Source organism: Heterocephalus glaber, unplaced genomic scaffold (genome assembly GCF_053883595.1).
Source record: "Heterocephalus glaber isolate CG9 unplaced genomic scaffold, H.glaber_assembly_v1.0 deba00001509, whole genome shotgun sequence".
In the NCBI taxonomy this organism is placed as follows: Eukaryota; Metazoa; Chordata; class Mammalia; order Rodentia; family Bathyergidae; genus Heterocephalus; species Heterocephalus glaber.
This window is the reverse complement of record NW_028258325.1, coordinates 46532874-46549693: the sequence shown is the minus strand read 5'-3', so window position 1 is coordinate 46549693 and position 16820 is coordinate 46532874. Positions and strand designations below refer to the sequence as shown.

Genomic DNA, 16820 nt, shown 5'->3' with positions numbered 1-16820 from the left:
TACTGGCTAAGGCCCGGGTGACGCGCAGACAGAGGCACCAGTCCCTAGTGCAGGCACAAGGCCGTGCTCCACAGCGTCACCTGTCAAGGGACAGAGCCTCAGGTCCGGGCTAGAAATCCTGCCCTTCCTGGTGCTGGGCAGAAAGCGTCTCAATCACGCAGCCGCTCCAGCTGTGGCCTTTGTGCTGAGCAGGGCAGCAGGTGACTGGATGTTCTCAGGAATGAGACCCAGCTTCTTGTTCTTGAATAAATATTTTAAATCCAAAGCAGCAGAGAAGATGCGAACAGAATTTATCTTCTAAACTTCCTGCAGCTCACTCACAGGTGCACTCTGCAAACAGGACCTGCAGCCAGGAAAAACAGGGAGGGTGTCAACCCTCAGCAACGCCAGCTGTCACAGCAAGGGTAGAGCCTGGGCTGGAACCCACCATGCAGGGGTCAGGGCTGACAAATTGTATCAGCCCTGGCTAGAGGCAGATGCCACACCCACAGGGAACCAGGAGAAGGTTCATAAATGGCTATTTAGCAATGGGGAGGGAGTAAGAGAAGCCTGGGCTAGACCACTTGGCCCCTAGGTATACAGGCCTGGGGAGGGCTGTGACAAAGTGCAGAGAAAGCAGCTGAGAAAGTGGGCTGAGCAGCAGATTTGCACAGAGGGGAGGGAGCCAAGGACTAAGTGCCTGATCTTCTCTCACCTCTGAGCTCCTGCTCTTCTCTCCTCTTTCCGAACCTAACTAGGGGTCACCGGGGATGCTTGTCCATAGCGTTTATGAAGCCCAGCACAGGCCAGGGCAGAAAGTGGGTCCGTGGGAGGAAAGAGAAACCCCCAGCTCATCGTCCTTTTGCCCATCATCACATGGCTGGTCCTCCAGGGAAGGTGACTTCCATCCCCTCGGCAGACAGGAACAAAGAGGAAAGTCAGTGTCAGGGCACTCGGCTCATGCGCACACCTATGGTGAAAATGCAGTAGGTGAGCAATGGGTTAACTTCCATTTCCCTTTCTGCTCACGCATGGCCACCTCCCACAGTGGCCTGCAATCAGGTGTGATGAAATCAATTCTCTAATTCTGGGGGCAATGAAGATACCCTGGACCACCGTCACTACTGTCCAGCCAGCCCGAGTGTCTCTTAGTGAGGCCACTATAAACTCCATTTGAAACTTGATCTCACAGAGGCTTTGAAATAAAAAATAAAACCAGAGACCATGGAGGGAGACATTACAAACATGCCATAGAAGCTGCACACTGGCTCTAAATACTGAGCAGTGATTAAAGTGTTTACCTGCTGTGCAGCACAAAGATGAGGTCATTTCAGCAAGGTGGAGGTTGATGCGGGCCTCCTGGGAGTTGTCTCCTGGAATTTCTCTCCCTCTCTCCCTCAGAGAAATGGCCTCACCCTTAAATAATGCAAGTGCAGCTACCTGAAACCTTCCCCCAAAACCAGCAGCGATAGAGCCTGTTTTTATTTAAAATTGATAGTTTGTTTATGATGTTTTTTGGTATTATTTTTGATTTGTTAAAATGTCATTGAAATACTACTCATCCTGCACAAGTGCAAAGACCCGAGTTCGATCCCCAGTACCAAAAAAAAAAAAAAATTACTACTCATCGTAGCCAGGCATGGAGGTGCACACTTGTACTAATTCCAGCACTCAAAGTTGAGGCAGGAGGATAGTAAATTTGAGGCCAGCCTGGGTAATTTGGCAAGACTTTTTTTGTTATTGGCGCTGAAGATAGTATCCAGGCCTGGTACGTGGTAGGTATGTGCTCTACCTCTGAGCTATACCCCCAGCCATAACCAAGTGTTTGACATCCTCCTTTTCACTTCACCCTGTGGGGGCAATTTATAAAATTTTTTGGCAAGTCATTCAGTGAGCTCATCTATTGCATTTTGAATAGGATTTAATTAAAAATATTTCATAGAAATTTTGAAGAACATAGCTGCCATATAACACAAGTCACAAGCCTGCCTTCCTTCCTCTCTTCCTTTTCCTGTCCCATTCCCTTTCCCTGTCTGTCTTTCTATCTCTCTGTCTTTCATTCATACTGAAGATTGAATCAAGGGCCTTTGCACTGAGCTACATCCCCGTCTTTTTTGTTTTTGGGTTTGTAACAGGGTCTCACTAAGTCACTTAGTTGCCCAGACTGGGCTGAAACTTTTAATCCTCCTCTTGCCTAAGCCTCCCAGAGTGCTGGGGTTATAGGTGCACCCACAGTGCCTGTCCTTCTTGATGTTTTTAAGCCTGCAGATGCAATCCAATGCTTCCAGTATCACACGACCAGGTCTCCAGCGCCAAGACTGTGACTCCTCCAGCTTTGGAAACCCTCTTCCAAACAACAGACCTTCTTTATTCAGAAGAGGACTTTGTTTAACCCTGAGTAGGAACCAAAATCTAAGTTATGTAAAAACATTTTTCAAGAAAAAGCGTTATTTTCCTGGTGTCCTCTGGTATTTATTCAAAGTGCTTTTTTAACAAACTGGTCTGACAGAAACTGCAAGTACAGGAAGCTGGAGCCCAAAACAAATAACAATGTTTATAAATAAATAAATAAATAAATAAATAAATAAAAGCACTTAGGTGCAGCCCTTGCCAGAGCTCCCATCTGGTCCCTGAACCTCACCCCAGCCTGACTTCCCTCCCATGGTCCTCTCCTCCAGAGCCAGCCTGGAGTGCAGAGCCGAGGACTCACTGCTGCCTTCTCCCTCCTCAGGGCTGAGCAGGGTGTCAGCTGACAGGGCTGAGAACCCCACAGGACATGTCTGAGGGGCAGGAGACCTGGCGGCTTGATGAGTCTTCAGAGAGGTACAAATGGATTCTAGCCAGCAATAGATTAGTAAGATGGACCAGGAAGGGAAAAAGGTGATAAAAGAGTTTGTGCCTGTATTTTCGTTAAAAACTTTGCAAAAGCAAAAACAAAACAAAGTTCAGATGCTGCTCAGAGAGCTCAACGTCCACCTGCAGATAACACCTGTGCCTAACAATGTCCACCCCAACCCCATCCCTCCCTGAACACCTGGCCCTGCCTGCAAAGCCTTGTTGGGGGCCTGCTGGGCCGCACCTCCATGGGAAGCCACTGCTCACAACTCTGAAGCTCCAGTGCTCTGGGGCTCACCTGGTGTAAGTCTGGTGCCTTTGGCATTTCCAACTTGTATCTCCCGGAGCCCATGTTGCTCCAGATACCACAGCAGCGACCTTTGAACCTGATGCCAGGCTGGGATGGAGGGATCAAGCTGCCTGGAGGTGAGGTCTTGATGGCCACTAAGCTGACCCCAGAGGGCAGAGCACACTGCACTCCCAGATGCTGGAAGCTGGGTCCCTTGGAGTTGGTGGAGCTGTCACATCCACAGCACAACCAGAGGATACAGGACTTCTCTTCTGACCTCCTCCAAGCCAGCGACAGGTTTTGGGCAGAGCTGCTCACAGAGTTAGGCAATAGGGTGGCCTCTCCCCTCCTGTTAATGTAGGCCTGAGTCCTCTGCAAAGGCCCAAGCCCCTGCTTGTACATCTCTCTGGATGTTCACAGGGAGTTTCTCTCCAGCCCTAATGATGAACTCAGCTCAGTTACTATGCTACACTCCTGGTCTCTGCTGCCAGTGTCCCATACTGTAGCCCCATGCTGCTGAAGTGTGGGGCAAAGTAGGGGAGAGTACTCCACCCCTTTGTAGGTTTTACTCTGTTACTAGGATTTAAGAATAGTGTAATAGGTCAAAAATGTCCTCTCCCCCCCAAAGATATTCACATCAAACCCTAGAATCTGTGAACAGACTTGAGATGGATCGACCTCGCCATTCTGGTGATGAGCTGGAACTCACACTGGAAACACAGGACGCATAGGCACACACAGCACACAGACCCTGTCCACCTGGCCTCCTCAAACACTTGAATACATTTGGGGAGTGAGACAGGACTTCTTTTCAGGTGACATAAAGGGAAATGTCATTACAAACACCCTCCAGCTCCTTGAGACAGACTTCATGCCTAAAATATTATCTTCCTCAGCTTCCACAAGGTCCTGAAGACTCTGCCACGGAAACTTTTTTATTTTTTTGGTACCGGGGATCAAACTTGGGACCTTGTGCTTGCGAGGCAGGCAGCAGAACCACTGAGCTAAACCTCTAGCCCTGGAAACTTATTTTTATGTTGCCAGATTGAACCACAGCATATTCCTCACCTGGAGAACCCATGTTTCTCAGAGCACAGTAATTTTAAATAAAGACACTATATTAGTCATTTTCCCATTGGTAGGACAAAATAATTGACATCTACAACTTATAGGAGAGGTTATTTGGATTATGGTTTCAGAGGATTCAGTCCATATTTGGCTGGGTCCAAGGCAGAAACAGTATGGCAGAAAACCAGGCAGAGGAAAGCTGCTCGCTATATAGCAGCTGGAAGCAGAGAGGGAGAATGGAGGAGCTGAGGACAACAGTACACTCTTCCAGGTCGTATCCCCAGTGATTCACCGCATCTGTCTTGGACCCATCTCCTAACAACATATTCAGCTAAGAACTCATCAGTGGATTAACCCATTGATGGTATGGCATGCTTATGATCCAATCGCCTTCCAAAAGCCCCACCTCTGAACATATGAGACATTTGGGGGACATTTTAGATCTAAACCATAATAGGTACCTCAAGCCATGGTATATGACAATGGTGGCAAACCTATGGCACGTGTATACTGCAGCAGGTACATAGAGCCCTCTCTATCAGCACTCGAGCCAAGTTACCCCAGCATGCCATGTTGTTTTTTCTAAACTAAAACCTCAGTATTCAGGTTTAATTGCAGTGTTGGCACTTTGCAATAAATAAGTGGATTTGGGGTTGCAGTTTGGGCATTCGGTCTCTAAAAGGTTCACCTTTACTAGATAGATGACCTAGTATTGAATGCTATAGAAAACTCCTAGACAGAATAATATATTTATAACAACATGATTATACCTATTATACAACAGCACTCCTAATGTAAATTTATTCTTTAAAAAACTATTGGGAAAAGTTCATCTTTTAAAAGCTAATGGATTAGGGCCAGGGATTTAGCTCAGTTTCACCACCTGCCTCAAAAGTGGAAGGTCCTGAGTTTGATCCCCAGTGCCCCCCTTCAAAAAGTTAATGGATTGAAATCATTCAAATAATCCAAAAATAAAAGGACATAGGGTGAAGATCCTCCTCTCATTTCTGCCCTCCAGCCACCCAACTTCTCTCTTTACCATAGTTTCCTTATTCAAAGGAAATAGGCTGTTTCTCATTATACTTCCAGAAATGTTTTCTGCACAGATGGTGTTATCCTGTGCACACTTGAAAACACTTCAATTGAAGTATAATATACAAAAAGAAAAGTGCACACCTCAACTAATTTCTTTTGCCCGCTGCATTTGTCCCACCACAAGAGCTATCATTAGTAGAAGCCCTTCTGTGTCCCATTCAGTCAGTAAAGTCTTCAAAGTTCTCCACTATTCTCAGTTTCAATGTCATACTTTTGTTGTCTTTGTACTTTATGTAAATAGGGTATCTTAGTCCATTTGGCACTGCCATAGCAATACTGCAAACTGGGTAATTTGTAGAGAACAGAGATTTATTTCTTACAGATCTGGAGGCTGGGACAACCAAGGTTCTGGGCCCACATCCAGGGCCAGATTTCTTGCTGCGTCACCCGGTGGCAAAAGGCAGAACAGAGAGCATTCATGTAAGGGAGAAGGACCTACATTTTACCCTTTACCGGGATCCCATACTTGCAGTAACTACCCCACACTTGCAATCACAGCATTACTCTGTTCACAAGGGCAGAGTCCTTGTGACCTAATCACCTCCTAAGACTTCCACTTCTCAATACAGTTGCACTGGGGATCAGTTTCCAACATATGGACTCTGGGGCACACATTCAAAGCATAGAATAGGGTAACCTTGATTTTAATAGCATAGATTACAGTTGCAGACTATAGACTTCACCTAAATGGGATTATCCAATAAGGTTGTCAGGCTTTTACCACTCAACATTATATTCATGAGATTCTTCCATTAAAAGATGGTCCAATCTGTTCTTTTTTCACTAGTGCTTAATAGTCCATTGTTGTACATGCTGGTTTTGCAACTCGGTTCTTTTCATTTTGCAATATATTTCAAAGAGGTTTCTGTATCCATGTATTGTATATCCTTATCTCCTCTTTGTGTTAGTATTGGTATTCTATTATGTAGATGTAAGACCAGTTATTTTTTTACTTGTTCTGTATGATGCACATTTAACAACAATCTGTATTTAAAACTCGTACTTGCTTCTAATAAAACAGGAACTAATTTTGTAGCACTCTCAGTACCATTTTCCAATGAAACATCACTTTTAGTGATATTTTTAAAAAATACTTACTTGTAGTAAACATAATTTGCAGAGAAACTAGATTCAGTGAACCTCCAATGCCCCATCTGAGTAAATGGCGCCTACAGCCCAGAGAAGGAGGGGAAGGAAGGTTGGTGTGAAGCCTGAAAAACAAGTTAGTCCTTCTGACCCCACAACTGAGCCCTTATCCTGGATCAAGCCCACGGCCATTGCCTTACCCATCAGGCACAATGGTTTTCAGGTTCCTGTTGCCAAGTAACTAGGACCAGAGAAACTTGTTTAAACTATCTCCAACTCATTAGGGAAACTGAAATTCTTCTGTATTTGGGTCATAAACATTTCATCAAGAACAGAAAGTGTAAGTGTGTCAGGTAACAATAAAATATCCTAATCCTTTGATGTCACTGTAGGAAGCTGTTGAGTATTTTAATAGTAAGCCTACACTTGAAACACAAAGAATTATTGGGAAATAAAAATGTTCACATGTGAGTTTTGTTGTCAGTTGCTTTCAAATTATTTTCTCTTCAAATTCGTTAACACTGACATGTCAGATTTTTCCTTGAGATAAGGTATGAACAGCATGATTGAAATTAACCAACTGCTTCTCAATTACCATGTCTTTTACACATAAAAATGAGTCATTACCTCAAATACTCTTTGATTCTCTCTCCAGTTCACAGAAAAAAAGGTAGTTTCACCAAAGAATTAATTTGAAAAACAGTTAAGTGGTATATTAGTCCCATAATTGAGCTATGTAAAATGCTATGTGAAAGCAACAATCAAATTCTCACTATTCTTCAAATTGCTATACTATTTCCAGTTCTGAAATAGCAAGTTTCCTGCTTGTTGTGGTTGCTAACTCTTCCTGAGTGGTAAAATCAAATTGTGTGGTTTGAATTTTTGTTTGTAAATTCATTTTTAGTGGGAATATTTTTCAGTACTGGGGACTAAACCCAGTGCCTCAAGCATACTAGGCAAGAAGTCTACATTGAGTTATATTCTCAGCCCTTTTTATTTATTTATTTTTTATTTTCAGCCCTAATAATAGCTTTGTTTAATTCTAAGATGCCATCATAGTGAACAACCTTAACTTTTATGCTACATAATTATATTCAAATCTTTATGTATTTTTGTTTTTAATTACACAGTAATCATAAATGTTTAGCACCAAACTGATGACACATACTATTTTGTTGAAAAGTTCTTGCATTTAAAAGAAAAATCTGTAAAATCCAAAGCACTAGGCCACAACCAATATCAGATATTTATGAAAACAATTTATAATGGGGAAAAAATGAGATCTCATTTCAAAACACAGCATACTTGAAATAATCTGAAAATAATATTGTAACTCAAAATCTTCAAGACAGGAAATAAAAGTACATATACTTTATATCTTTAAAAAAGTTTCATAATTGAAATTCCTCTTTACATGTACAAAAATGAAATCAGAAAAAAAATGAAATTAGGAAACACTGCAAACAGCAAGATTCTTCTCCCTTTTTTTCTTTTAATAACTAACTCCAATAACCTGAATAGAAATTTTCAAATTTTTCTTTTGGCAAAATTACATTCTTGAATTAAAAGTTATGACCGGAATATTAATAAAATATCTCATCAATTTCAAAATTATGTAAACAAAAAAGCAATTTTAATGTCATGGTTTCTTGAAATCACTTCTGCATCAGCATAAAATGTGGTGCTATTCTGAAGTGCATTCCTTTATTGATATCAACACTAGGCCCTAAGAGTACCTGGATACACCAGGCAAAATCAATTCCTAGTAAAAACCATCATCATCCAAAACTTGAAGTTCAGCATTTTTTAACTTGCCTTACAGAAATGTTTAAGAAAGCAATTGACCCTTCTTCACATGACAGTAAGTAAACAAAAATGAGCAATTTAGGTGAGAAAGCTGTTCATGGGTCCCGTAAACAAAAAAATTTAAAAACCCAAAAAAACAAAAATGGCAGGGGAGGAGTACCATACAAGACAGCATTCTGCTTTGATGTGAAAACAGAGCTAATGTGAGCAAAACAAAAACAGTAGAGACTAAATAATTTACAAAAATAGAAGCCAGATTGGTATTTTTTATCATGTATATGCTTGTTTGAAAATCTTTGCTCCTGAAGTAAATATTTGGCAACCACAGTGATTAGCAGTTAAAGCAATTTCAACAAAATAAGGCCCAGGGCAACAAGCCTTTTTTTTTGGTACCGGGGATCGAACTTGGGTCCTTCCACTTGGGAGGCAGGCGGCGGAACCACTGAGCTAGATCCCCAGCCCAATTTCAACAAAATAAGAAGTCATCAAAAATGGACTACTTGACTGAAAGAGCAGTACCTATATTATATAGATTGAACTTCGTGGCTCATCACAACCATTTCCAAAATTTAATTCATACTCTCATAAATTAAGAGAATTTCATTTGTGTCCAATAGCAAACAAAAAGGAAGAAAAAAAAACAAAAACAAAAATAAACCCTCATGCTTAATTTAGGATATTGTATTGTATAACAATTAAAAACATTCAAAACAAATTAAATAGTTTAACTTATTTGATAGGCATATAGGCATTTCAAAAGCATAATGAAATCCAATTATGTGGTGCATAATGTAGACAAGAGTAGAATCTAAAATTATGCAGACATCTGCTAAATAAAAGTCCCCTATAGGACCATTACATATAAACATTGGTGAGTGCAGACTATTTCTGTGGAACCTTTTTGAAACTGAGAGTCTAAAACACAATACATTTTTCAAGTAGGCACCAAGTTATCCTAAAAAATTTTCACGATGGTTGTTTTGACATTCCTCTCATCAGATATTCTACTTACGTCAACAATACATGTAATTTGCCAGGAAAAACAAAATCCCTCCAAACCAAAACACCATTCCAGATCCCACACACTTAAATATATCACTGTCATTGGAAGTGCTATCAGCATAGTCTTTTCAACCAGCCCAAAGCATATATTTAAGAAATTTTTAAAATTGTGATGTTCATTATGTTTAATTCTTATACCAACCTGTTTTCTGGTGAAGACACCACTGTGCTTTATGCAAGAATGGAAACCTCAACATAATCACCATAAAGCTTCTAAGACTTATGGGAGAATAAACTAGGTTGATCCACAGATATTAAGATGAAATCCACAATGTTAGAATTATGCATGTTTAGAGCAGCCCAGACTAGAAGACAAGCCCAAACCCCCATTTGAGGAATGAAATATGATATGGTCCAAAATGTATCTTTAAAGTTTTGTCTCAATCCTTAGTCTGAATAGTGAGGATTGACCTTCAGTTCAGTCCAGCCAGCAGAAAGTAACTGTGCAATTTTCCAGTGTATTTATTGTACAGACCATGTATATTTTAGAAGGTTCTTTTAGTGGTACACTGTTGTACTTTCTGTCCCAGCAATTTGAGGGCGTGCAAATTCCACAAAGTCATCAGTGAGGACAGGCCATGCTCCTTCTTCATCATAATTAGACCTGTCATCTGCAATTGTACTGAAGTCTAAAAGAAGATTCCGGGTATCTTTTGGTATTGATCGTTTATGATGTTCCAACAAGACTTAAGTCTAAGAATTTAAATCTTCCACTAAGCACTAAGTTCCAGTAGGCAATGGCCATTTCTAGATCTAATCCTTTTTGTGCAGGATTCTTTGTAAAATTAAAAGTAAACTGGTAAAGATCCTTAAATCATCCTGGTTCTTTCAATTCTTGTTCCATCTTGGGTATTTGAGCCTTTAGCTTTTCTATGCTGTCACATCCTAATTCTGTCATGCTGTCCATGAACTCCTGTTTGGAGGACTCACACTGTGTTGCTGCTCTGAACTTCCATGCAATGATCAAAACACTAATGCTGGCTGGATCAAGTGCCAGGTCATCACAGAATTGCTGTATACCATCTATTCCAATTTTATTTTCATCTTGAGTATCTTTGTATCTATTGTATATCTGTTCTAACTTCTTCCTGTCCAATAATCCTTTTACACTCTCTCGTATATACAGTTCAGGATTTTCAAAAAAATTATCTGTTCCAACACCTAACTTCCCAGTCATTTTGAGAAAGACAGCTTACTGCAGTTTTTTCACTAGATTGTGTTACGATCATAAACTGTCGAACTTTATCCTTCTGTGATGATTTCAACTTGTTCATGTTGGTGTCCTCCAGGACTCCACTTTTTATTTTTATTTAAAAAAATTTTTTTTGAGACCAGGTCTCACTATGTAGTCTAGGCTGGCCTTGAACTCACTGTGTAGCCCAGGCTGGCCTCAAATTTGCAGCGATCCTCCTGGCTCATTCTCCCAAGTTCTGGGAATATAGGCATGTGTCACTATGCTCAGCTACTGTTTTTTTTTTTTTCAAGAGGTATATTGCTAAATTGCCCAGGCTGGTCTGGAACTTGTGACCCTCCTGTCTCAGCATCCTAAGTAGCTGTGGTTGAAGGCATGCCTCACTGTACAGGGTGAAAAATGCTTTTGCTATGAATTTCTCATGAGCCCCAGTAGTGGAAATGTCTCTACTAAGCAATTTCTTGTGTAGTTTTACCAGATTCCTGAGGGTTTCAGTGGTACTGATCAGTTTTTATATTAATTTGTTACTTTATATGATTAAAGTTCCTACAGCACACAGGTAGTATAATCCCAGGTCCTGGGCTTTGATTCTTATGAGTGATACATTGTTTAAAAACCTAAAATCTCAGACATAAGGAAAACTGCAGAATGTATCTCCCTGGGATACTGGGAAGAATTTTTCTAGGTCATGGTTTATGAACAAGGCAGCTCTTCAATGTTCCAGGACTTATTTGGAGTCCAAATCCTAGCTCCCTTATTCCACATATATAGAGCCATCAAGTTTTCTATTCCTGGCCTTGTCTCCAGGGTTGATATTTGAGTCTAAAATCCAAAAAAAGAAATTATTTTGGATGGAAAGCAAGTGATGAGAAATAATAAAATCAAAAGGAATTTAGCAAAGAGTTTCATTTTGTAAATGCTAAATTTGAGGTGGTGTGCGACCTTGGAATTGGTGGAGAGGCTGTTTCTTGCTCTCTATAAATGACATCATGGAGTCACTGGTTACACAGCATAAAATGCAAGTTCAATATCACGTGGGCAAGGCCCCCTTCTTCCAGTTTAGAGCAAAAGTGTGCTGTGCATAAGTGAGGGGTCTCTCCCCGCCCCCTGTTGGCAGAGGTCAGAAAGAGTGGCTCCCTAATGAAGGGGAAACCTGATCTTGGAGCTAAGCAAGCCTGGGTTCAAGTCCTGGCTGTGATGCTTTGAACTGTGTGACTCTGGGAAATTAGTTAACAGTTTTTTGAGCCTCAGTCACTTTTCTTCAAAATGAGGCTAATGGTCATTTCCCTTCTGTGTTGTTAAAAGTATTCAATTAAATTATGTAAAGTACAGTGGGGACTACAGCACACAGACTATTAGCATTTTGTGAGTTCAGCAACTCTCAAACTTTTTCCTCTGCTGAAACATAATACCTGACACCTGCAATTTAAATGAGGAGAAGTTTATTTTGACTCATGGTTTCTGAAGCTTCAGTCCATGGGCAGTAGGCTCAGATACAGAAGCAGCATGGTGGAAAGGCCTAGGCAGAGAAAGCTGCTCACATCATGGTAGCCAGGAAGCTTCTTTCTGTTTTGGATACCATTTAAGTCTTTTTCTTGTCTAATTCCTGTGACTTGTATGTCCATTAATATTTGGAAAACAAGTGATAGTGAGTATCTTTGCCTTGTACCAGATTTTAGAGGGAAAGCTTTCAGTTGGGCTGACAGTTATTTTTTTCCTCACTTTTTAAAAGACCCTATAAAGTACTGTAGTTAAGAGCATAGGCTATGGCCTCTAATTTAGGTTCTAAGAGCCCTTAAGTTATAAGCACAGCTCTGCAGTCTTCTAGCTGTGTGACATTGAGTAGATCTCAGTCTCTGTGTGCTTCTATCATCCCCCAAAGTGGGTGATAACAATATTTGTTGGCTGGGTTGTTGTGTATTTTCAGTGAATCTTTCTCTGCAAAGTACTTAGCAAAGTACTCGAGTGTATCAAGTTGAACCATCTGAAATCAAGGATTTTAAGAGTCAAAAACCAGTCAAAAATGAGCAATAGCATAAGATCATGGCAAATGGCAAGTAAATGTAAGCTTTTGTTATTTTTGCACATCTGAGAGGAGAAAATAATAGGTACTTTTAACTCAATATAGCCGCTATCTAATTAAAACAGGTTGGTACTGGACTCTGACCAGGCATTTTAACCAGTGTCTCAGAAAAGGGAACTTGAAAGTGAACCAAACACTGAGAGGGTAGAAATGATAGAGGCAGTGTTTCAGGTCAGTGGGGAAGAAGATTTGCTCATAAGCGGTGCTGGAAAAACTGGCTGGCCACGGGGGAGAAAAGCAAAGCCCAGTCTAGTTAATTCCTAGATCAAAACAAATCTCAAATGGAGAAATAATCCAAACTTAAGACCTTGTTTGGAGGTTCTAGCAGGGGAGCACAGCTACTCATAAACCCTTGACCAGGAAGCTGGTCCTCCTCTATTGGAGTGGTTGTCCTGTCCTCTTCCACTGAGTGTGCAGCTTCCGGAGGGATGCACATGGAGCGCTGAGGGAGGAAGGGGACACCTGCCTAGCCAGCCAGATCAGCCGAATCAACCCTGGCAATTGATGGGGTGACAGATGTTGCAGCCAGATGGCCCTCACATCCAATGCAAACCTAAAAGTATAACCTTTAAGTTATTAGAAGAAAGCATTAGAAAAATTATTTCAGATCTCTTTGTGGAAAAGGATATAAACTTTTAATTCATAAAAGAGAATAGTAAATGATTAAAAATTTCTGCATAGAAAAAATACCTTTAACAATGTAAAAGGACTATTAAAAAAAAATCCAACCAAACAAAATCCAGAAACATAAAAAGAATGAATGAAGGATATGAACAGGCTGTTTACAGAAAAAGCTTTTAAACGTTGGAAGAGATACTTGACTTTATTCATAATTAAAGATGTGGAAATCAGATTATCATTTTCACCCTCATATCAGCTTAGTTATAATGATTCTTTTTCTATGTGTATATTTCTCTTTCAGTAAAATTATAATAGTGTAGGCAAATTTCCAAGATAAAAGTAACAACATAACAGTTGACTTTTAAAACCAGATGCCTGGTCTCAGACCAAGATAAGTATTCCAGTTTATTTGAAGTTCCCCAAAAATCTTATTTAATTTCAACCCTTTTGAGATTTTTTTGCTAGATGAATTGTTCTGCTGTAGAAAAACAATGAGGATGATGCAGCATAGGCTTTAGGAGCAGCAAAAGTTTCTTATCCCACATTTTTCTCCTCTTTCCCTATATTCCCCTACAGAATAAATGACTGCACACATTGTTCAAATCTTAGGCCTCATTAGGCAGGTGTGGTGCACATGCCTGTGATCCCAGCATCTGGAGACTGAGGTAGGAGAAGTGCTGCAAATTCCAGGCCAGCTTGGGTTACATAGTGAGTTCAAAGCCACCTTGAACTGCATAGTGAGACCTGTCTCAAAAAACAGAAACAAAAAAACTAAGACTCTAACTATGCATTAAAATGCCACTCATTTGTGGGTAGGGGGGTTAGAGCTCTTTTCATGCAGTGGAACTGAAAGGTATGGGAGCCATTCCTAGCTCACATCCTGTCTGTTTACCTGTCTCTTTCTCATCCATTTTGCAGAAATAGCAGGTGGAGGGCTGGGGATGTAGCTCAGTGGCACTGCACCTGCCTTCTCAGAGTAAGGTCCTGAGTTCAATTCCCACTACTGGAAAAAAAAAATAGCAGGTGGGCATGGGGCCTGCTTCTCTCAGTACTGCCCAGCACAAGTGAAGCCACCCCTCTTCTTTTCTTGTTCCACTGGGGAAAGGCCATGCCTCCTCTCTTTCCCGCTCCCCATTTTCATAGACACAACAGGCCTCAGCCCCAACCCCAGCAGAGTCTGGACCAGCCCAGCACCAGGCAGTGGACATAAGCACTCTCCATTTGGCCACTGCCTGCTTCTTTTGGCTCTCGATGTCTCCTGCTCCTGTGTCGGATGGGTCGTTGGACTGAAGATTTTTGGTCCTCATCAGATTAATAAGAAAAGACTCATCCACATGGTCCAGTTCTGCTCACCCAATTCTACTCATTGAATTCCCAGTCCAAGCCCAGTGGGCAAATGGAGAATCACTCAATTCTGCAGAGTTGTTTTCCCTTATGACACATTTGGAAAATCACTTTCCCATCATGACACATTTGGAAAATCATGAGTCAAACCGGCATCTGCCAAGGACCTTTGTGTTCTGCTTCCAGGGGCTTGACAGGTAAATGCAGTACAGGATGCTGGAGTTCCCAGATCCTCCAGCCATCTTCATATCTCTGCACATGATTCCACCCTCCTCTGACATTAGGGCACTGCTGTGGTTTAGGCTCTTTATTTGCATGTCAGAGATCTTCATATAACAAAAGATGGGTGAGCTAGAAAGAACCTCCTTGGTGTGCATTCTGAGTGGGAAGCTAAGGATACCATAGTAACAGTCAGCTACAGGGCAGGCCTGCTAAACTGTGTGGTCTAGGACTTGGTACTGGAATTGTCTAGAGATCAGAGGGGACTGGGGGGCTTCATGACAAGGTAGGACTTGAATGAAGCACTTGTGACTGAACATACTGGGAAGTGCTGGGATAAGGTGGGCACACTCATCCAGCTTTAGTGCTGTCCAGACAGCAGTGTGAACAGTGCTTCCAAGTTCATGTGGCAAATTCACCCTGGTACCATGGGAGTGTGCAATGAGTGATGTGGGCAGCGTTAATCTCTAAGTGATAGAAACCATTGTTAATGAGCACTGTGTTCAGGCTCTGAGTGTCTCTACCATTCTTAGGCACAGGAGGAAAGGTGCCAGCCCCCAGGAGAAAGGGAATGGCAAGAAGAGGTCACAGTGCCCAGTCCTGCCTGAGCGGGCTTCGAGCAAGAGCCTCAGTCCCAGCAGGAAAACTAGCAATTTGGGGGGGGGGGGTTGGGGAACCCTCCAATTTCCTTGAATGCTCAAGAGCTCAATACTAGGTACACAGTTGCCCCGGGAGCAAGGTACCAATGCTGCCTCTGGGCCGCACTGGCTAAGCGGGCAAGGGTCTTGCTTAGAGCTGGCTCTAGGGTCAGTAGCAGCTGAGCCTGTGTCTCAGGGGATTGAGTGACATAGAAGGGACTTAAGTCTCAAGAAGATGCTCAGCCCAGTGCTACACCACAGGAGGGGCTCAAAGAACGTTGAGTGAGATGATGACTGAGGTTAGAGAAACAGAATAAATACACAGGACCCCCAGCCTCTTGTCATCAAATATCACACTGTGAGCCACAGCTAAAATCATGTAGGAGACTGTACCGGGTCCAACAAAGGCTACACTACTGCATCAAAGAGACTCCAAATTCAGAGACTCAAAAAGGAAAGACAGGGCCGGGGATTTAGCTCAGTGGTTCTGGCACCTGCCTCGCAAGGGCAAGGTCCCGAGTTTGATTTCCGGTGCCAAAAAAAAAAGAAAAAAGACATTTATTTCTCTCTGCTACACAATCTGAGCAAGCCTAAGCTACAAAGACAGCACTGCTCTGCCAGGCCTTTCAGGACCTAGAGCTTCTTTCATCTGGCTTAGGGGTGCAGTTCCCAAAGGGTGCACTGAGTTGTCCCAAGGAGGCTATGTGGGCTCACAAGGCACCAGGGGGTATTTCAGAGTTTTAAGGAAAAAGATGTGATCCTTCACATCTGACAGGGGCTGCATAAGCTGCTGGCTTGCAGTAGTTCTCAGCTTCCACGTTAGATAGCACCACTTTCCATTGGCGACACCGAGACTGTGTGAATGTAGGTTCTCAGCACTTTTGGTGATAAAAAGCAAATACTTTGAGAAAACAAATGTGGACCCAGGAACAAGGGTGGCAGTGTCCAATCCAGTACCAAGGCCTGCAGAGCCGTACAGTGCCCAACAAGTAAATTCATCCCCTTACCAAGTGGTTGCAGTTGTTTAAAGGTAAATAACGTTTTTCCTTCTGCTTATGTGAATCTGCAAATGGCTGCTAAGTGTTAGGGGATCACTCCCCATGGGTCGCTCACGGTTTCGCACACGCCACAGGCAGAGGTACTGCCTGCCCTTAGCCAGACTCGTCCAAGGACACGTGCAGAGTGAGCGGCCTCGGAGGCACAGAGTGCGACAAGCAGGTCTGTTACTGTTCAGCGTAACAAAGACAATGTCCCTTCCAGGCCAGGTGACCATCTTGTCACAACCACTGCCTGTTCAGGTGTCACATAGCCCTTCTCAGGGAGCCCTGTGGGAACTGGGACTCAGAAAACCAGAGCTTGTGATGACACTGATTCTTGCTGCTCCTGTGATAATAAATGCCTTCATCTCAGACCCAGGAGTCTTACATCTTTTGTTAATATCTATGTCTTCTTAGCTCACAAGCAGGATCAAATCTAGTCTTTACATTTTGTGACACCACGTTG

The 16820-nt window shown here is 42.2% G+C and overlaps 1 pseudogene; it reads right to left on the bottom strand.

The window, feature by feature from the left end:
* Positions 1–9718: 9718 nt before the first annotated feature.
* Positions 9719–10494, bottom strand: LOC101723466 (DCN1-like protein 1; annotated as a pseudogene).
* Positions 10495–16820: the final 6326 nt, after the last annotated feature.